Here is a 20,532-nt window from a genome sequence, read left to right on the forward strand (position 1 = left end):
TAATGAAATGATCATGTGGTTTTGTTCTTTCAGTGTGTTTATATATTGGATCACGTTGATGGTTTTCTGTATATTAAACCATCCCTGCATACCTGGGATGAAGCCTACTTGATCATGGTTGATGATTGTTTTGATGTGCTCTTGGATTTGGTTTGCCAGAATTTTATTGAGTATTTTTGCGTGGATATTCATAAGGGAAATTGGTCTGAAGTTCTCTTTCTTTGTTGGGTCTTGTGTGGTTTAGGTATAAGAGTAATTGTCGCTGATAGTATATTTAAGTGATCCCAAAAGTTCCACCAGAGAACTACTAAAGCTGATAAACAACTTCAGCAAAGTGGCTGGGTATAAAATTAACTCAAATAAATCAGTTGCCTTCCTCTATACAAAAGAGAAACAAGCCGAGAAAGAAATTAGGGAAACGACACCCTTCATAATAGACCCAAATAATATAAAGTACCTCGGTGTGACTTTAACCAAGCAAGTAAAAGATCTGTACAATAAGAACTTCAAGACACTGAGGAAAGAAATTGAAGAAGACCTCAGAAGATGGAAAGATCTCCCATGCTCATGGATTGGCAGGATTAATATAGTAAAAATGGCCATTTTACCAAAAGCAATCTACAGATTCAATGCAATCCCCATCAAAATACCAATCCAATTCTTCAAAGAGTTAGACAGAACAATTTGCAAATTCATCTGGAATAACAAAAAACCCAGGATAGCTAAAGCTATCCTCAACAATAAGAGGACTTCAGGGGGAATCACTATCCCTGAACTCAAGCAGTATTACAGAGCAATAGTGATAAAAACTGCATGGTATTGGTACAGAGACAGACAGATAGACCAATGGAATAGAATTGAAGACCCAGAAATGAACCCACACACCTATGGTCACTTGATTTTTGACAAAGGAGCCAAAACCATCCAATGGAAAAAAGATAGCATTTTCAGCAAATGGTGCTGGTTCAACTGGAGGGCAACATGTAGAAGAATGCAGATCGATCCACGCTTATCACCCTGTACAAAGCTTAAGTCCAAGTGGATCAAGGACCTCCACATCAAACCAGACACACTCAAACTAATAGAAGAAAAACTAGGGAAGCATCTGGAACACATGGGCACTGGAAAAAATTTCCTGAACAAAACACCAATGGCTTATGCTCTAAGATCAAGAATCGACAAATGGGATCTCATAAAACTGCAAAGCTTCTGTAAGGCAAAGGACACTGTGGTTAGGACAAAACGACAACCAACAGATTGGGAAAAGATCTTTACCAATCCTATAACAGATAGAGGCCTTATATCCAAAATATACAAAGAACTCAAGAAGTTAGGCCACAGGGAAACAAATAACCCTATTAAAAAATGGGGTTCAGAGCTGAACAAAGAATTCACAGCTGAGGAATGCCGAATGGCTGAGAAACACCTAAAGAAATGTTCAACATCTTTAGTCATAAGGGAAATGCAAATCAAAACAACCCTGAGATTTCACCTCACACCAGTGAGAATGGCTAAGATCAAAAACTCAGGTGACAGCAGATGCTGGCGAGGATGTGGAGAAAGAGGAACACTCCTCCATTGTTGGTGGGATTGCAGACTGGTAAAACCATTCTGGAAATCAGGCTGGAGGTTCCTCAGAAAATTGGACATTGAACTGCCTGAGGATCCAGCCATACCTCTCTTGGGCATATACCCAAAAAATGCCTCAACGTATAAAAGAGACACGTGCTCCACTATGTTCATCGCAGCCTTATTTATAATAGCCAGAAACTGGAAAGAACCCAGATGCCCTTCAACAGAGGAATGGATACAGAAAATGTGGTACATCTACACAATGGAATATTACTCAGCTATCAAAAACAACGAGTTTATGAAATTCGTAGGCAAATGGTTGGAACTGGAAAATATCATCCTGAGTGAGCTAACCCACTCACAGAAAGACATACATGGTATGCACTCATTGATAAGTGGCTATTAGCCCAAATGCTTGAATTACCCTAGATCCCTAGAACAAAGGAAACTCAAGACGGATGATCAAAATGTGAATGCTTCACTCCTTCTTTAAATGAGGAAAAAGAATACCCTTGGCAGGGAAGGGAGAGGCAAAGATTAAAACAGAGACTGAAGGAACACCCATTCAGAGCCTGCCCCACAGGTGGCCCATACATATACAGCCACCCAATTAGACAAGATGGATGAAGCAAAGAAGTGCAGACCGACAGGAGCCGGATGTAGATCGCTCCTGAGAGACACAGCCAGAATACAGCAAATACAGAGGCGAATGCCAGCAGCAAACCACTGAACTGAGAATAGGTCCCCCGTTGAAGGAATCAGAGAAAGAACTGGAAGAGCTTGAAGGTGCTCGAGACCCCAAAAGTAGAACAATGTCAAGCAACCAGGGCTTCCAGGGACTAAGCCACTACCTAAAGACTATACATGGACTGACCCTGGACTCTGTCCCCATAGGTAGCAATGAATATCCTAGTAAGAGCACCAGTGGAAGGGGAAGCCCTGGGTCCTGCTAAGACTGAACCCCCAGTGAACTAGACTGTTGGGGGGAGGGCGGCAATGGGGGGAGGGTGGGGAGGGGAACACCCATAAGGAAGGGGAGGGGGGAGGATGATGTCTGTCCGGAAACCGGGAAAGGGAATAACACTTGAAATGTATATAAGAAATACTCAAGATAATAAAAAAAAAAAGAGTAATTGTCGCTTCATAGAAGGAATTCGGTAGTGCTCCATCTGTTTCAATTTTGTGGAATAGTTTGGATAATATTGGTATGAGGTCTTCTATGAAGGTCTGATTGAATTCTGCACTAAACCCGTCTGGACCTGGGCTCTTTTTGGTTGGGAGACCTTTAATGACTGCTTCTATTTCCTTAGGAGTTATGGGGTTGTTTAACTGGTTTATCTGTTCCTGATTTAACTTCGGTACCTGGTATCTGTCTAGGAAATTGTCCATTTCCTGAAGATTTTCAAGTTTTGTTGAATATAGGCTTTTATAGTAAGATCTGATGATTTTTTGAATTTCCTCTGAATCTGTAGTTATGTCTCCCTTTTCATTTCTGATTTTGTTAATTTGGACACAATCTCTGTGTCCTCTCGTTAGTCTGGCTAAGGGTTTATCTATCCTGTTGATTTTCTCAAAGAACCAACTTTTGGTTCTGTTGATTCTTTCTATGGTCCTTTTTGTTTCTACTTGGTTGATTTCAGCTCTGAGTTTGATTATTTCCTGCCTTCTACTCCTCCTGGGTGTATTTGCTTCTTTTTGTTCTAGAGCTTTTAGGTGTGCTGTCAAGCTGCTGACATATGCTCTTTCCTGTTTCTTTCTGCAGGCACTCAGCGCTATGAGTTTTCCTCTTAGCACAGCTTTCATTGTGTCCCATAAGTTTGAGTATGTTGTATCTTCATTTTCATTAAATTCTAAAAAGTTTTTAATTTCTTTCTTTATTTCTTCCTTGACCAGGTTATCATTGAGTAGAGCATTGTTCAATTTCCACGTATATGTGGGCATTCTTCCCTTATTGTTATTGAAGACCAGTTTTAGGCCGTGGTGGTCTGATAGCACGCATGGGATTATTTCTATCTTTCTGTACATGTTGAGGCCCGTTTTTTGACCAATTATATGGTCAATTTTGGAGAAAGTACCATGAGGAGCTGAGAAGAAGGTATATCCTTTTGCTTTAGGATAGAATGTTCTGTAAATATCTGTTAAGTCCATTTGGCTCATGACTTCTCTTAGTCTGTCTAGGTCTCTGTTTAATTTCTGTTTCCATGATCTGTCCATTGATGAGAGTGGGGTGTTGAAATCTCCCACTATTATTGTGTGAGGTGCAATATGTGTTTTGAGCTTTAGTAAGGTTTCTTTTACGTTGTAGGTGCCCTTGTATTTGGGGCATAGATATTTAGGATTGAGAGTTCATCTTGGTGGATTTTTCCTTTGATGAATATGAAGTGTCCTTCCTTATCTTTTTTGATGACTTTTAGTTGAAAATTGATTTTATTTGATATTAGAATGGCTACTCCAGCTTGCTTCTTCGGACCATTTGCTTGGAAAGTTGTTTTCCAGCCTTTCACTCTGAGGTAGTGTCTGTCTTTGTCTCTGAGGTGTGTTTCCTGTAGGGAGCAGAATGCAGGGTCCTTGTTGTGTATCCAGTTTGTTAATCTATGTCTTTTTATTGGGGAGTTGAGGCCATTGATGTTGAGAGATATTAAGGAATAGTGATTATTGCTTCCTGATATATTCATATTTGGATGTGAGGTTATGTTTGTGTGCTTTTCTTCTCTTTGTTTTGTTGCCAAGACGATTAGTTTCTTGCTTCTTCTAGGGTATAGCTTGCCTCCTTATGTTGGGCTTTACCATTTACTATCCTTTGTAGTGCTGGATTTGTAGAAAGATATTGTGTAAATTTGGTTTTGTCATGGAATATCTTGGTTTCTCCATCTATGTTAATTGAGAGTTTTGCAGGATACAGTATCCTGGGCTGGCATTTGTGTTCTCTTAGGTTCTGTATGACATCAGTCCAGGATCTTCTGGCCTTCATAGTTTCTGGCGAGAAGTCTGGTGTGATTCTGATAGGTCTGCCTTTATATGTTACTTGACCTTTTTCCCTTACTGCTTTTAATATTCTTTCTTTATTTTGTGCGTTTGGTGTTTTGACTATTATGTGACAGGAGGTGTTTCTTTTCTGGTCCAATCTATTTGGAGTTCTGTAGGCTTCTTGTATGCCTATGGGTATCTCTTTTTTTTAGGTTAGGGAAGTTTTCTTCTATGATTTTGTTGAAGATATTTACTGGTCCTTTGAGCTGGGAGTCTTCACTCTCTTCTATAGCTATTATCCTTAGGTTTGATCCTCTCATTGAGTCCTGGAATTCCTGTATGTTTTGGACCAGTAGCTTTTTCCGCTTTACATTATCTTTGACAGTTGAGTCAATGATTTCTATGGAATCTTCTGCTCCTGAGATTCTCTCTTCCATCTCTTGTATTCTGTTGGTGAAGCTTGTATCTACAGCTCCTTGTCTCTTCTTTTGGTTTTCTATATCCAGGGTTGTTTCCATGTGTTCTTTCTTGATTGCTTCTATTTCCATTTTTAATTCCTTCAACTGTTTGATTGTGTTTTCCTGGAATTCTTTCAGGGATTTTTGTGACTCCTCTGTATGGGCATCTACTTGTTTATTTATGATTTCCTGGAATTCTTTCAGGGATTTTTGCGATTCCTCTCTGTAGGCTTCTACTTGTTCTCTAAGGGAGTTCTTCACGTCTTTCTTGAAGTCCTCCAGCTTCATGATCAAATATGATTTTGAAACCCATGTTTGTTTTGATGGGAGAATTGGGCTCCGATGGTGCCATGTAGTCTTGGTTTCTGTTGCTTGTGTTCCTGTGCTTGCCTCTCGCCATCAGATTATCTCTAGTGTTACTTTGTTTTGCTATTTCTGACAGTGGCTAGACTGTCCTATAAGCCTGTGTGTCAGGAGTGCTGTAGACCTGTTTTCCTGTTTTCTTTCAGCCAGTTATGGGGACAGAGTGTTCTGCTTTCGGGCGTGTAGTTTTTCCTCTCTACAGGTCTTCAGCTGTTCCTGTGGGCCTGTGTCTTGAGTTCACCAGGCAGGTCACTTGCAGCAGAAAAGTTGGTCTTACCTGTGGTCCCGAGGCTCGAGTTCGCCCTCGGGGTGCTGCCCTCGAGCTCTCTGCGGAGGCAGCATCCAGGAAGATCTGCGCCGCCGTTTCCGGGAGCTTCAGTGCACCAGGGTTCCAGATGGCGTTTGGTGTTTTCCTCTGGCATCCGAGATGTGTGCAGAGTGCATTCTCTTCTGGTTTCCCAGGCGTGTCTGCCTCTCTGAAGGTTTAGCTCTCCCTCCTATGGTATTTGGGTGCAGAGAACTGTTTATCCGGTCTGTTCCTTCTCCTTATTTTTTTTGATAACTTTTTGTTGAAAGTCAATTTTATTCGATATTAGAATGGCTACACCAGCTTGTTTCTTAGAACCATGTGCTTGGAAAGTTGTTTTCCAGCCTTTTACTCTGACATAGTTTCTATCTCTGTCACTGAGGTGTGTTCCCTGTGTGCTGCAAAATGCTGGGTCCTGTTTATGTATCCAGCCTGTTAGTCTATTTCTTCGTATTGTGGAATTGAGCCCATTGAGGTTGAGAGAAATTAAAAACTAATGATTGTTGTTTCCTATTATTTTTATTGTTAGGGCTGGAATTATGTTTGTGTGCCATCTTCTTTTTGGTTAGTTGAAAGAAGATTACTTTCTTGCTTTATCTAGGGTGTAGTTTTCCTTGTTGTGTTGGAGTTTTCCATCTTTTATCCTTCGTAGGGTGGATTTTTGGAAAGATAATGTGTAAATTTGGTTTTGTCATAGAATATCTTGGTTTCTCCATCTATGTTAATTGAGAGTTTTGCTGGATACAGTAGCCTGGGCTGGCATTTGTCTTCTCTTAGGGTTTGTATGACATCTGTCCAGGATCTTCTGGCTTTCATAGTGTCTGGTGAAAAGTCTGGTGTAATTCTGGCAGGTCTGCCTGTATATGTTACTTGACCTTTTTCCCTTACTGCTTTTAATATTCTTTCTTTGTTTTGTATATTTGGTGTTTTGACTATTTTGTGACAGGAGGAATTTATTTTCTGGTCCAATCTATTTTGAAGTTCTGTAGGCTTCTTTTATATTTATGGGCATCTCTTTCTTTAGGTCAGGGAGAAGGCAGCAGTTTTCAGCCTTGTTCCTGGTGAGAAAGCCACTGATCTGTTCAATGGCAGCTCTGGTATTAGTTCCCACTGCTTCTGTGAAATGGAATTCTGTGATCTGGCTGGACTTAGCAGCCAAGGTCATTTCATACTACTCTAGAATTATTTTTCTCACTTTTCTTTCTTTTTCATTTTTGAAACAGGGTCTTAGTTAGGTAGCCTTGGGTGACCTGGATCTCGCTACATAGACTAGCATGTCCTGGAGTTGGCAGTAATCCTCCTGCCTCTGCTTTTGAAGTTTATAGACTCAGCAGATAGAAAAGACTTGATTTCCTGTTCTACTTTTCTTCTGCCTAAGGCCGATAGTGCTGGTATTATTAAGTTTTCATTGCAGGTCTCAGGACCTCCTTTGCATCAGTCCCTGACGTACATGCTTGGTGGCAGACCACAGTGGCATCTCTCTCTACCACTTACCTTGGCATTTTCTAAATCTTCTAGAACCTTCTTCCTGACTATAAAGTTATTATTAATCCTTCAATTCCCTCCTCTTGCTTCTCTATCCTAGCCCTTACTAATCTGTTTTTCTCCTGAGATTTTTTTTTTATGATCTGTATAATCCAGTTTATATGATTTAATGTGTTTGCTAGTTTTTTGTCAACTGGATGCAAGCTAGAGTCATCTGGGAGAAGGAAATCTCAGTGAGAAACTCCCTTCATCAGATTGTCCTGTAAAAAGGAGTGGAATATTTCCTTAATGGATGATTGATGTGAAAGGGCCTAGACCACTGTGGGAGGTACCACCCCTGGGCAGATAGCTGAGTTGTAGGAGAAAGCTTATTGAACAAGCCGTGAGAAATAAACCAGTAAGGAGCACTCCTCTCTGGTGTCTGTATCAGTTTCTGCCTCCAGGTTCTTGCAGTGAGTTCCTGCCCTGACTTCCATTCAGGATAGACTATAAGATAAAATAAATCCTTCCCTCCCACGTTGCTTTTGGTCATGGTGTTTATCACAACATTAAAAGCAAACTAAAGCCCTCATCTTAATTTTTACTTCGTTGGCTTCTAGATAAGCTAGTTTTCTCCATGTGCACTGCATGGGGGGAGACCTCAAGTTCATAGGTGTCTTTTTTATTCACTTTAAGTCTCTGCTGTGAAGCAAACAGAGCTGAGGACCGAATTAGAGATTTTAATAACTTTTTCTTTGTTCTTAAGGACAAAGGTAGACTTTTGGTTTGCTTCACTCAGTTGGAAACTTGCATAGAGCCTTATGGAAGCTAATCATAGGGGAGTAAGCTTTCAGGTCAGTATCTGTTCAGTTCCCCTTGGTCCTGTGCAGGATCTTAATGATGCTGGTAAGAAATGCAAAAAATGTCAAAGGTCGGACAAGGTGACAAGATGATGGGAAGAGTTACTAGAGAAACTCTACCAGGAGCCATCAAATGCTAAAGACACTGGATAGTGTAAGTCCAGGAACAAATCCTATTTTGTGGTTTTGTAAGGAACTAACCCTACCATGAGCTTAATTCAATATCTTTAAACCTCATTTTAGCTTATGTTCTCTAGATTGAAAAATAACAAATTTATACTGCTTTAAGCTATTGATTTTTAAAATATTACATTTATTTATTTATTTAGTGTATGTCTGCCACAGTGCATATATGAAAGTTCAAGAAGAGTTTGTGGGTTGGTTCTGTTTTACTGTGAGAGTCCTAGAGATCAAACTCAGGTCATCATCAACTTGGTGGGACATGTTTGTATCTGCTGAGCCATCTCACAGGCCCGAGACATTGATTTTTGTAATGACTGCTTATCACAGTGGTAGGAAACATACACAGAGATAAACAGCTCTACTGAGCGTACTCATTCCCAAGACTGAGGTGCAGGATGGGTCCAACGGCTTAGACTGAACTCTTATGGCTGAAACAAAGGGATTCATCTTAAAGGAAGAAATAAACAAGGACATACTCTAACTGCTATCCAGAATCTGTAAAAACTGAGTAGGAGAGGAGCAGTGGGTGACCAAACCCACACCCTATTGAGATTTTTCTCTATTTTGATGAAGCAGGAAGAATGTGATGGGCTAGGACATCACTTCATAGTGTACTGTGGGCATGGGCTTCCCATGGACTTCCCATTTGAGGATGTCCCTGTGACTACTACTGCTACTACTTTCCATAATAGGAATCTCCTCAATTGCTTCTGTTTCCTAGATACAATCAGGACCACCAGCAACTCTGGAACTAGCCACTGTTAGACATGCTTGTGCTTTCTGTCATTCATGTAGTTTATGAGCAGTGAAGGGTGACTCTGCAGCTGATTCAGCTTTCGATACCATTATTACCCATTCCTTTGAGCTGGGGAATAAATACTCCCCCGGGAGGCATGCATGGTTTTGGAGCACAATGAATAATGTAGAACAGCTCGAGTTTGACAGTGACAAACAGAACCCATAGCTATTATGAGCTTTGCTGAAGAGCTAACAGACAAAACCATCCATGGAATTTTTTTTTCCCTGAGGACACACTGGTGAGCTCATCCATCACGCCCACTCTGCTCCATTCCTGTCTAGTCCCATGGGTCTTGGCTGCTAAATCAGCGGCTGAGAATTCCACATAGCTGAGGAACTCATCTGGAGGCCACTTAATGCAATGATTAACAACAAAGATTTGTGCTCAGGAGCTGTCAAGTGCTTGTGGTGTGACCTTGGATAAGTCATTTAACTTATAGGGGCCATTTTCCTACTTACAAAAATGGGGTTAGGGGCTGGAGAGATGGCTCAGTGGTTAAGAGCACTGACTGTTCTTCCAGAGGTCCTGAGTTCAATTCCCAGCAACCACATGGTGGCTCACAATCATCTGTAATGGGATCCAATGCCCTCTTCTGATGTGTCTGAAGTCAGTGGCAGTGTCCCACATATATGAAAGAAATAAATGAATCTTTTTAAAAAATGGTGTTAATCCCTGTTTCTCATGGGAATAAAAGTTTTTATCACAGTATCTGGCTCATGGGAACTTGTCTAGACTTTTTTCAGTTATAAGTAGCCAAAACAGGTCTCAAACTAGGTAAGTATGAGGAACATTTCACACACCTGGAATTCAGAAGGCCCAACATTTGGATTTGGCATATCATAATTTCATAGTTCAAGGAAAGCCACTGAAGACAGACTTTTCTTTTTTCTTTTCTTTCCTTCTTTTCCTTTCCTCCTCTCCCTTCTTCTTCTGCTTCCTCTTCTCCTCCTTCTCTTCCTTCTCCTCCTTTTTCTTTTTTGGTAGAGATTGATTAGCCACCATAGGGAGAGAAAGAGAGTCCAGCCTACTTTTGCTTCTGGAAAAACTGGCTACCCAATCCTGAGAGACCCTGTCTTGTTTCCTGCTCTGCGTCCCTGAAGCCCAGTCTCTGGAATCTGATGAGAGTGTGTACTCTGCTTAGCAAGGCCTGCGTGTCACACTGGCTCAAATCTGTTTTGCTAGTTCAAGGCTTCATGGAGCCTGGAAAATTTCAATTCCTCATCCCAGAGAATCTATGTACACCCATTGCAATTGTGTCTCGAGTAAACTGGCTTTAACTTGGATGAGACTATATTGTTTTAGTAACTGCATATCTATTTCCAGAAAAGCAGGTCAAATAGATGTTTATGAGTCAGAGTTCTCTGTGACATGCTAAAGGGAAGATATTTGCTGGATTTTTCTAATCTTTCCCTTCTCTGTCACCTACCAGTCAGAGCCTGTGCTTGTGTGTGTTGTGTGTGTGTGTGAAATTCTCCACTTTCTAGTTGAATTGGTGGGTAGGAGAAAAGGACCCAGCAGACTCATCATTTAAAAGATGGTGGAAGGATAGTCTGGAGAATATGGCAAGGGGAGTTATAAGTTCTGTGGTGGATAAGAACAGAAAAACAGTGTGAGCATCCATGGTGAGGGTCAGTGGTGAGGGAGAGAGAGAAGGATGGGCTGAAGGAAGCTGAAAAGTACAAAGAGTCAGGCAGCTATCTGCTTGTCAGAATTTCTGGAAGCCTCCTAAACAGCTTGGATGACTTTATCAACACAGGAGAAAGCCAGTGAAAGGATTCAACGAAGGGACTTCTACAATTTTTCTTTTCTGGTGTGGTTTCAAAATATTACATTGGTACAGGGAGACATTATTGGGCATTATACAAGTCACAGCAAGAGCCCAATTTGGGGATGATTGTAGTAACGTTGATAAGAGATACTGCCGGCCTGGAGATGGGTAGTAGCTATGGAGACGAGGAAAAGTGAGAGGCAGAAGATGTTAAAAGTAGAGGACATAAGATGACAGATTGAAGGGAAAGATTTGCAGGAGTGTGAAGGAAAGCAGAGTCAAGTATGACTAAGATTTCTGGTTTGAAAATATCAGACTGAGGAAAGATAATGCCATTTAGTCTGATGTTAATGACGGGAGGGGCAGGTAGAAAATCCTAAACATGAAGTGTGGTTAGGGTATAGAAGTCAGGATTCCAAGCAAGCAGTTGTAGAATACCTGTCAGAAATCCAGAGGGAGTCGGTTAGAGATATTTCTAGTTCGCTGAAAAGAGAAATGAATTAAGGCCACAGGAATAAGGGTGCAGTCCTGGAAAGGGCGTGGGGAAAGAACAGGTGTGAGAGAGGTGAGGCTCAATGGTTTCGAAGCCTGGGCAGAAGAGTTGCCACACACCACATGTTCGCACCGTATGTTGTATGGACCTTGTAGTCCTCTCTCCTTTATCCTTCAAATTTCAAGTTCTGTGTTTTTCGTTCTGGGTGCTTTCAATCACAGAGCTAGATCGTGAACATCACTTGTTATTTTTGCAGTTGCTCCAAGGAGAAAGAAAAATCCACACACCTTTCCTTAGAGCCACAGAAAAGCAAATTCTGTTTTGCATCGTAAAGTTTTTGAATGAGGATTTATGGCAACGGTGTCCTTTAAGATGCACTGAACGTCATCCAGGTTGTTCATAATACCAAGCACCATGCAAACAGTTGCTACACGTTTATGTCATCCTGACGGGACTAAGGGATGTACAGTTAGCTAATGCCTTAGTAACTATTATATTGCTGTGAAGAGACACCATGACCAATGTATAAAAGAACGCACTTAACTAGGGTCTTGTTTCAGAAGATTAATTGGTGACCATCGTGGTGGGAGGGTGAGTAGCACAGTATCAGACAGACACGGTGCTGGAGAAGAAGCTGTGTACTTCTGTCTGATCTGAAGGAAGAGAGAGAGAGAGAGAGAGAGAGAGAGAGAGAGAGAGAGAGAGAGAGAGGAAGAAGAAGAAGAAGGAGGAGGAGGAGGAGGAGGAGGAGGAAGAGGAAGAAGAAGGAGAAAGAGGAGGAGGAGGAGGAAGAAGAAGAAGAAGAAGAAGAAGAGAGAAGAGAGAAGAGAAGAGAAGAGAGAGAGGAGACATGGGATTTTGAAACCTTGGAACCTACCTCTAGTGACACACCTCCTCTAGCAAATCCATACCTCATAATCCTTTCTAAACATTCCACTAACTGAGAATTAGTCAAATACATGAGTTTTTGGGGCCATTCGTATTCAAACCACCACAGCTGCTAAACATTATTTCCGGGTATCTGTGAGGGAGTTTCTAGATGAGGTTAGCATCTGGATGCATAGACTGAACAACAAAGGTTGCACTGTCCACTGTCAGGGACGAAGATCCTCCATGCTTAGGAGATAACGAAAAGAAAAATGCCTGCCCCCTCATACTCAGTACGCAACCTGTCAGAAAATACATGTTTCTTCCCCAAATACCAATTGCCAGTTGGAGTTATGAATGTAGGAAGCAACAGTTCCAAAGGGGAGAATGTAAATCCCATTCTGTCTCCTCTGGGACACATGGAAGAATACAATGCGCTTATATTCTATGACTGATGTCTCTGCCATGTCTCGACAGTGCCTCCCTTCCTACTTTTATGAACGGTGGCTGATTCTGCTGTTATCCTCATGGAGCCGTTGCAAGGTTTCAGTGAGCGAATGTCTGAAAGTCCAACAGCGGCCTCGGTTTCACCAGTAGAGGTTTGTTCTTTTCCAGTCCTCCCATGTGGCTTTCAGCTTAGTTCTTCAGTTGTCTTCACCCACTGTCGGAGCGGAAATATGGAGAAAGAGGGCTTCTCCAGTTTCTCACTTGGAGAAGAGCTCCGTCTCAGACGTGTCAAGTAGGACCCTGCTTCTGATACAACTCCCAGCATCTGTGTTCTAATGCAGGACCATCGGAGTTGCTGCTTTTTGAGCTGCTAAGAGGGCATGTGGAAGCACTATTGTCTTTGACAGTATCTGTGGTTGAGTATCCGTACCCGACTGCTTTGAAACTTTACTAAGACCTTCGCTCAGGAAATGAGGTTAATGTATTTCTCGCATGTGTAACATCTGTAAAATGGCATGTGTCGCTCCATAGAAGAAGCTGACAGAGAACCATCTCCAATGAGGTTTATTGGAATGAGAAAACCACAAGGTCATGACTGGTTCTTGAAGTGGTGAGAAAAGTATTAGAATGAAAAAAAAAAAAACCACGCAATATGTGGAGATCTGAACATGGGGCCTTAAAAGAAAGAAGAGGCTTCTCTTTAAAGCCTGGTGAGGAGCCTCCTTAAGAGTGAAACTAAGTCCTTCTTCCTCGGCGCTGCCTGCCAGGTGGCTGCCATCTGTTCTGCGGCATCATGGCTGCCCTTCGGCCTCGGGTGAAGCCCAAGATTGTCAAAAAGAGGACCAAGAAGTTCATCAGGCACCAGTCGGACCGATATGTGAAAATTAAGCGAAACTGGCGGAAACCCAGAGGCATCGACAACAGGGTGCAGAGAAGATTCAAGGGGCAAATTCTGATGTCCAACATTTGGTTATGGGAGTAACAAAAAAACCAAGCACATGTTGCCAGCGGCTTCTGGAAGTTTCCGGTCCACAATGCCTAGGAGCTGGATGTGCAGCTGATGTGCAACAATCCTACTGTGCTGAGATTGCTCACAGTGTGACCTCTAAGAACCGAAAAGCCATCGTAGAAAGAGCAGCACAGCTGGCCATCAGAGTCACCAATCCCAACGCCAGGCTACGCAGCGAAAGAATGAATAGATGGCTTGTGTGCCTATTTTGTGTTCAAATAAAACCACAAAAACTGCCAAAGAAGAAAAAAAGAAAGAAAAAAGAAAAAAGAATGAAACTAAGTAACAGTTGGCCAACACAAATGGATCCCATTTTGTGTGCGTTCCTTTTGTCTGAACTTTTTAAAAATTTTAAACACACACACACACACACACACACACACACACACACACACACACACACACACACACACACAGGGCAGAGGGAGAGGGAGACAGAGACCATGCACAATAGCATAAGAGGGGTTGGCAAGGGCACTGGAGACTTTTCAGAAATCAGCCTTCCTCTCCAGCCCGAATACTGGAGCAGTTTTCTTGGGGAGGCTTGATCTAATCCCCAGAACAAAGAATTGGCTTTTTATAACCTTTTGGGGTGGTGAGAAGTTTCACATCCTGTGCTTTAGTTTAGCACAGCGTAAGGAAGAACATGGAGGAGCCAGGTACCAGTTAGGACCCTAAATCAGGGGATACTATTTTGCCACAGGGGAGACTGTTTCTTGACTCTTGGTGCCAGGAAGAGCTGTAGGGAGGCGTGGCCTGATCAGTCTGTGGGATCGGATCTAAGATGCAGGCCTGTGTTCTAACACACAACACTTAGAGGACAGTCTCCAGGGATGGATGGGGATCAGTGCTTGCCTTGGATACAAGAATCCCTGGGGATAATTCCGATTATCACCACAAGAAAACAAGAATAAAAAATAAGGAACGACCTTTCGTGATGTCTAGCAACTTCAAGCTGTGCATCACCCAATGTCCACATATCAATTAAAAATCAAATGTGTATCGAATCTGAGGTGTTTCTGGCAGAATTAGCCTGTGTTGTATAGTTTCAACTTTTTGCAACTTTGGCTCTGAACAAACCCGTTCATTTTGTAGTGTGCGTGCCATTTTAACACCTAAAACCAACAACTGCCCCAAAACACCTTGGCTCAGAGCAAAGTGGGTTAGGAATTGTAGCGTTTTATTGAACGTACAAGGTTTTCCGCTCTTGCAGAAACAGAATAGTTTAATTGTGGAAAGCAAAGGGTTTTAATCTGTTCCACTGTCATTCTTTAGCAGGCGAGGATCAGATTCATGTGACGGTCTTCTTATGTGAAAATGTTTAACTAAAAAACTCTTGTTTGCTTAGTTGCTTTGAGTTTCATAAAAAGATGTTAGTGCATTTTGGCTTGGGCTTAGGACAGAATGTGTCAGTTTATGAGCTGGCTCTGAGCATCCTTCTGCCACTGTGCGCTACCATGTGCAAAGCAGCCTTCTCAGCGCTGATGACTATCAAGAGTGACTTCTGGTCCATTCTGAAGAGCTGTGAGGGTGCAGTGCACTCTGCGGCATCAAAGATTCACCCGGGAGTTAGGTAGTAATAGAACAGTAAGCAGCATACCCACTTATCAACACGCACATTTGCTTTAATCTTTCAAAAGTATATGGAATATATTCATAAATACATGAAATACATAAACGTAATTGTTGCATGACAAGAATTGTTTTAAAAACATATCTCCCCATCACTTATTGCCAGTAAATATTAGATTTGTGTATGTATTTTATAGACCTATATACCTGGATTTTTATGAAAATTTCTCCAATGAAAAGGGGTTACAAGCAAAAAATGTTCAAGCAGCTCTGTTGCCATGGATATGTTTTTACTGAGAAAAAGAAGGGCTGAAATTAAAGAAAGAATGTAAGAAGAACTATAAGACTAATTGGATGGGGTGAGGAACTCTGGGAGAAGGGATCGGGAAGGGGGCAGCATTTGGAATGTAAATAAGTAAAATAACTTAATAAAAAGCCTAATTGGAAGTTTTTCTGAATCAAATGCAAAGTTTGGGGGGGGGACCTTTTATGTGTGAAAATAAAAATGGTGGCTCAAGTGGTTGGCCTTCAAATTGGAGTCTATTGGCTTTTGATTGGTGCATTGTTTGTTGGTGGGATCTATAGCCAGATAAGTATAAAAGAATTTAGAACACAATGGATTAAAAAAAAACCCCTCCCCCAAATCTTACACCTTTGCAACTAGGATGGCTTAAAACTTTTCTTTCAAAACTGTTCACAGGAGCTGTTTATCTCACAAGAGAAGACAGGCTGATCTGCATTCTGCAGCAGACTGCCCAGAGCCTCTGCAGTGTGAAGATTTGAAATTGACTTTCTCCCTTGAGGGTGTTCCTTGGAAGCAGGAGGGGGAAAGAAAATTCAGCTAAGCCAGGACATCTTTAAAGATCTTCTCTCTGAAGCAAGATACAAACCGTGCTCTTTAAACAATGCGTTTCCAATCTTCTGAAGTGTGACCTTACCTATTTCGAGTGAATACCAATGAAATCAATGCTCCCTTGTGAGAGAAACAGAACCTCTGGGACTCCCACGAGGACAAGAAAGGAATATATGAAGGGAATAATAGTCTTTCCTGGGTCCTTGGCAATTTTGCCAGGTTTATGGATAGGGAGAAGGGAGGAATTAACGAGACATTAACTTCAATCTTGGGATTCACAAAAATTTAGGTTCTTACCATAATATTTACATTCAGAGATTTCTGGAAAGAAGTATACCCCATTTTCATCAGGAGGACCAGTCTTCACACATGATCTACTGTGTTTGTCTTTTTACCAGCATGTCCTTGTAAAGGACCAGTACAGATTGGGAAGAATCAGGGTCAATCTTGACAGTTATTGGTGGAGCTCAGTGCTCTAACTTGCCTGAATCTCCTTCCTTTTCAGTAAAACAAGAACAGTGAACAGTTTCCTGATAATTAAAAGAATATATGATAATCAATACAGTATAGGCACTCGTTTGTTATAAAGATACACTCTTTTCTCTGTCCCTGTCTCTCCTGATTTTCCCTGTGTGTCACTTTGTCACAGTTATGACAGACTTTTTTCCTGGACCTTGCAGTTTCTCCTCTGGACAATGATCTGTTACTTTTCAGTATATTTCTAAGTGTGTCTGTTATCTATGTTAGAGCAGTTTTGGTATTACAATGGTGACTTCTATTTTCTTTTCAGGGTGGACAAGTTTTTGGAGAACTTAATATTTTGTTTGCTGTAAATGTGGGGACAGACGGTTTTTTGATCTGCGTTTTATTTTTGACCTGCCTTTCTTTTTTCTTTTTTTAAAATTATTTATTCTTCTCTCACACATTATATACCCTGGCCACTGTTTCCCCTCCCTCTATTCCTCCCAGTCCGCTCTGCAGTATGAGAGGTGAATAAATTTGTTTTGTGTGATGAAGAAAATGATACGAACAGAAGACCATTGGAGGGAGATGCTGTAAATTTAAATTTTACCCTCAATTGCAGTTGATAACAGGTAAGTGAGCTGGATTGCTAGTGCTTGTTGTCAACTATGTATAAGAACTCATTTTATGTGGTATCTTCCTCAACTTAGTTCTAATCTTGGTTCACCCTCCAGCTGACTGGAGTACTTCCTTAAGTAGGATGTTCTAAGCGATGCTTTGTAGACTGCGCCCAAGCACAGCTTGATGCTGCCTTTGCAGAGGGGAGGTGATTTGGGTACCCAATTATTGGGTCTTGTTTGTATTCTCTCTTCAAAATAACATTTAGTATTAACACTAGGTCCAGCTGAGTTTTTGTTCATTCAGTAATTGATATGGCTGGTATGAATTCTTTTCTACTTTTTTTTTTTTTTTTTGGTTCTTTTTTTCGGAGCTGGGGACCGAACCCAGGGCCTTGCGCTTCCTAGGCAAGCGCTCTACCACTGAGCCAAATCCCCAACCCCTATTCTTTTCTACTTTGAAAAATCTTTTTAATTTCCAAAGACTTGTTATAATGTTTATAGTTTCCGGGTCTCTATTGATTTTTCCTGGAACACGGTATACACATTCAACATTCACTATCATACCTTTTAAAATTATGATAATATATTTGATTCTATCTTTAATTATTGATGTTTTAGCACTAGAAATATTCCCCTGTGTCAAAAAAGCAAGCTCATTCTTAGTGCCTCAAGAATATTGTATTGTGAATATCCTAGTAAGAGCACCAGTGGAAGGGGAAGCCTTCCACTGCCAAGACTGAGCCCCCAGTGAACAGGATTGTTGGGGGGAGGGTGATAATGGGGGGAGGATGGGGAGGGGAACACCCATATAGAAGGGGAGGAGGAGGGATTGGGGGGATGTTGGCCCGGAAACCAGGAAAGGGAATAACAATTGAAATGTAAATAAGAAATACCCAAGTTAATAAAGATGGAGAGAAAAAAAAGAATATTGTTTTGTACATATATCGTAAGACAACGTACTATTTGGAAAGAATACTTTCAAAGAAACACAGTGTATATGGATTAGAGAGATACCGTTTCCCCAACGAGTTGAAAAATAAAGTTTCTAAATTAAAATTGAAAGCTAGGCATGGTGGCTTGTTTCTGTTTAGCTACAGAGCTGGTGGGTCTAAGGGAACAGCTTAAGCCTAGATGTGTGGACCCACCCTGGGTAAAGCATTTAGCGACTACTACTCCATGATACCTACCCCCACCCCCCAAAAAAAAGAAAAGAAAAGAAAGAAAGAAAGAAAAATAGAAAGATTTAAAAAAAGAAAGAAACCCAAGTAAACAATAGCAGGAAGCAAAATTTATTTCCCTTTCCTCTTGAGGGGTGAGTCTGAAGAAAAATGGTAAGGTCATCCAATGGGAAAGCTATGAACAAAGGGATGGCTTCGAGATGCTTGACTATTGCAACTTTATTGGAAGGGTTCCTTAGTTCTTTCTCCGTGAAATGCTTTCAGAACATTGCCAGGAAGACTCGTACCCTGAACAGGAGGAGTCTGTAAATTCCGATGGTTGGTTACTACACAACCAAATGGCTTAGTCCTTTCAAGCTGTGCGTATGTATTACTTTGCTAAAACTAAGAACAGTAAGTAAAAAAGAACTCAGCCTGTTAAACCATCTGCTTGCTGCGAAAAGGAAAATAAGAAAGCTTGCCGTAAAACACGGGGAGATGTTTTACAAGGGTAGACCGGAAGTGGTGGAAATTCTTGTGTCTAAGGTATACATGTATAGAGAGTGACTACAGAGATTGGTACAGGTTTGAACTGGGGAAACGGACTTGACTGCAGATGCCTTCCTTGAGGTTTTCCAAAAATGTTTGAAAACAAAATCAGTGCTCGTCAACATCTTCGTTTATACTGCTGAGACGTTTCCTATTTCTCCTGGTTGAAATATAGCATTTTCAGAGATCACACATCCCTTCTCATATTTGCTCTCTCTTTCCATCCCAATTGCTGTGACCTCCGGTACCCCCCTCACAAAGTCCCTCCTTTTATAACCCCCTTCCCTTCACCTCTGAGATGTCCTCGCCATTTTCCCGGCCCCATATCCTCCCATTGTGGTACATCAAGTCTCTGCAGGGTTAGGGCGCATCCTCTACTTCTAAGGTCAGACAGGACAGTCTTGTTGAGGAATGGATTCCACAGTCAGGCAACAGCTTTAGGGACAGCCTCTGATTCAGTTGTTGGGGGGACCCACATGGAGACTGAGTTGGACATCTGCTTCTACATTCGGAGCAATTCTGAGTGGTAAGAATATAAAATGCAGCCACCTCTCGTGTGGATTGCTCTCGTAAGTGCAAGATTGGTAGGAAAAATGAAACACAAGCATCTTCCCTCTCTTTCATTGGAGTTGTTTTTTACCCTCTCTTGAAGTAAAAGGCAGGGAACTGAGATACTTAATAGTGTTTATAATGATAAATTGACTTTAAACCAAAATAGCAAAAACCAAACTGGAACTTTTCTGCAGTATAGATAGCCTTGGTGGTAGAACATTGAGTCTTAGAGAGAGTTAGGAAACTGAAAGATCAAGAGGGAAAAAAAAATCCTGTGAGGTTCAGCTCCAAGCTGATCACTCTAATAGATCATAAGAAATTAAATAGATATAAAATTAATTTATGCCTGTCATAGACAGCACTTACTTGGAAGACTGAGGTTTGAGAATGATGACTTGTAGGCCAGTCTGTGCTACATAGCAAGATTCCATCTCAAAAAGAAACAAGAACCAAAACATAGGCAAATGCCAGCAGCAAACCACTGAACTGAGAATGGGACCCCCATTGAAGGAATCTTAGAAAGGACTGAAAGAGCTTGAAGGGGCTCGAGACCCCATATGAACAACAATGCCAAGCAACCAGAGCTTCCAGGGACTAAGCCACTACCTAAAGACTATACATGGACTGACCCTGGACTCTGACCTCATAGGCAGCAATGAATATCCTAGTAAGAGCACCAGTGGAAGGGGAAGCCCTTGGTCCTGCCAAGACTGAACCCCCAGTGAACGTGATTGTTGGGGGGAGGGTGGTAATGGGGGGAGGATGGGGAGGGGAACTCACATATAGAAGGGGAGGGGGAGGGTTAATGAGACGTTTGCCTGGAAACCGGGAAAGGGAATAACAATTGAAATGTAAATAAGAAATACCCAAGTTAATAAAGATGGAGGAAAACAAACAAACAAACAAACAAATAAAACCACCCAAATTAACAAATCCAAAAAAAAAAGGCCACCCAAAAAACAAAAAAACAAAAAAGCAAAGAACATAACCGGGAATATCCTCTGATGCTGTTTTGCTCCATTTCTAGGAAACTTCCTTACCATCATCCCACTAACTTATACCATGTATATAGCACACACGAATGCTCACATCTACACACAGAATGAGAGAAACGTATATGTACATACAAGTACACCAATGCAGATTCTCCTGTGATTCATTCTTACCTAATTCCTTTCCTTTAGTCTCCTCTTTCCTCCCTTGTCTTAGT

The 20,532-nt window shown here is 41.4% G+C and overlaps 1 protein-coding gene and 1 pseudogene across 1 annotated transcript in view; one reads left to right on the forward strand and one right to left on the reverse strand.

Annotated features, from left to right (window-relative positions):
• Positions 1 to 20,532, reverse strand: part of LOC134480667 (glyceraldehyde-3-phosphate dehydrogenase-like) — a 904,186-nt gene that overhangs the window by 69,521 nt on the left and 814,133 nt on the right. The window lies entirely within an intron of this gene.
• On the forward strand, positions 13,277 to 15,319 carry Rpl32-ps12 (ribosomal protein L32, pseudogene 12; annotated as a pseudogene).

This window comes from Rattus norvegicus, chromosome 10, assembly GCF_036323735.1.
Source record: "Rattus norvegicus strain BN/NHsdMcwi chromosome 10, GRCr8, whole genome shotgun sequence".
NCBI lineage: Eukaryota > Metazoa > Chordata > Mammalia > Rodentia > Muridae > Rattus > Rattus norvegicus.